Genomic DNA, 1,204 nt, shown 5'->3' with positions numbered 1-1,204 from the left:
GCAGCACCCGCAGCACCCCCAGCACCTGCAGCACCCGCAGCACCCGCAGCACCCGCAGCACCCGCAGCGGCGGGGCCGGCGGCCACCGCTCTCCCTTCCACAGAGCGGCCAGCAAACGTGAGCCTGACTTCTGCTCCTTCTTCCAGGGTATCACTTATGTCTCCTGCCATGTGATACAGCAGGAAAAGGATGTAAGACCAAGCCCTCCTTACGGAAAAACCCTTTTGCTGTGGTCACATACTAAGCAGTCAGCTCGGTCTTTGTTGAATCATTTGGAAATACTTGTTAAATGCTGCGTTGCCTTGCAGGATTACCGAACTGAGTGGGTGCTGGAGCACTGCTCCACTGGACACCAGGAATCTTTAGCAGCAGTACAAAAATGAGAAACGTGGCTTAGACTGAAAAACACCTTCTAAACAGGCACATATGAATCATTCCTTGAATAACTGCATGGTGGTGCTGTCCTACGGCCCAAGGTGAATCCTGGAACATGTGTTCCCAGCCCAAAGCCAAGACTGCACCGTATCTGGGCTGATACAATAGCTGATGCCCGAATATGTGCAATTTGATTGCAAGCAAAGTGCACTTAGTTTCACTAGATAGTGCTGCAGAGCAGTTCTGTCCTTGCAGCTGTGACTGAGCTTTGTAAATACTGTATTTGAGAGGTATTGTATTTATACATTCATATTAAGCTGATCTTCAATGGCTTTTCTTTCCTCTGTATGTGTTACAGAAGTTCGTATTGCTTAATGAGCACACTAGTAAGTAAGTGTTTCTTTGTAATTAAAGGGTGGAGGGGCTGATGGAAGCACAGCATGAGCTAAGACAGGTATTTGTAGAAGAGCAATCGAGCAAACTATCAAAATCCTAAGCTTCTGAAGCCAGGAGGTTCAAAGCCTCTGGACAGTAAGCATGATAAAACCTCCGGAGGGAGAAGCTGTAGGTGTGTAGGACCTGCAGGAGGCAGGATTTGCAGCAACTTAAACTGCTGGAAGGGCCAGGGAATTGGGAATTTTAACATGGTGAAGTTCAGCAAGTGAAGTGCTGGAGAACTGGAAGACTCAGGGTAGAGAGGGATGAAAGGCTCCAAGTGCAGCCTTAACAGGGGTAGACGTAAGCTGATTTATTTCAGAGTACCTGTAGCTTGTGCCAGAGTGATTTGGTCCCCTGGGGAACCAAGTAAGTAGAATTGCTCACTATTCAC

Source organism: Rhea americana, unplaced genomic scaffold (genome assembly GCF_003343005.1).
Source record: "Rhea americana isolate MKP2758 unplaced genomic scaffold, rheAme1 scaffold_145, whole genome shotgun sequence".
Classification (NCBI taxonomy): Eukaryota; Metazoa; Chordata; class Aves; order Rheiformes; family Rheidae; genus Rhea; species Rhea americana.
This window is presented reverse-complemented; position numbering follows the sequence as displayed.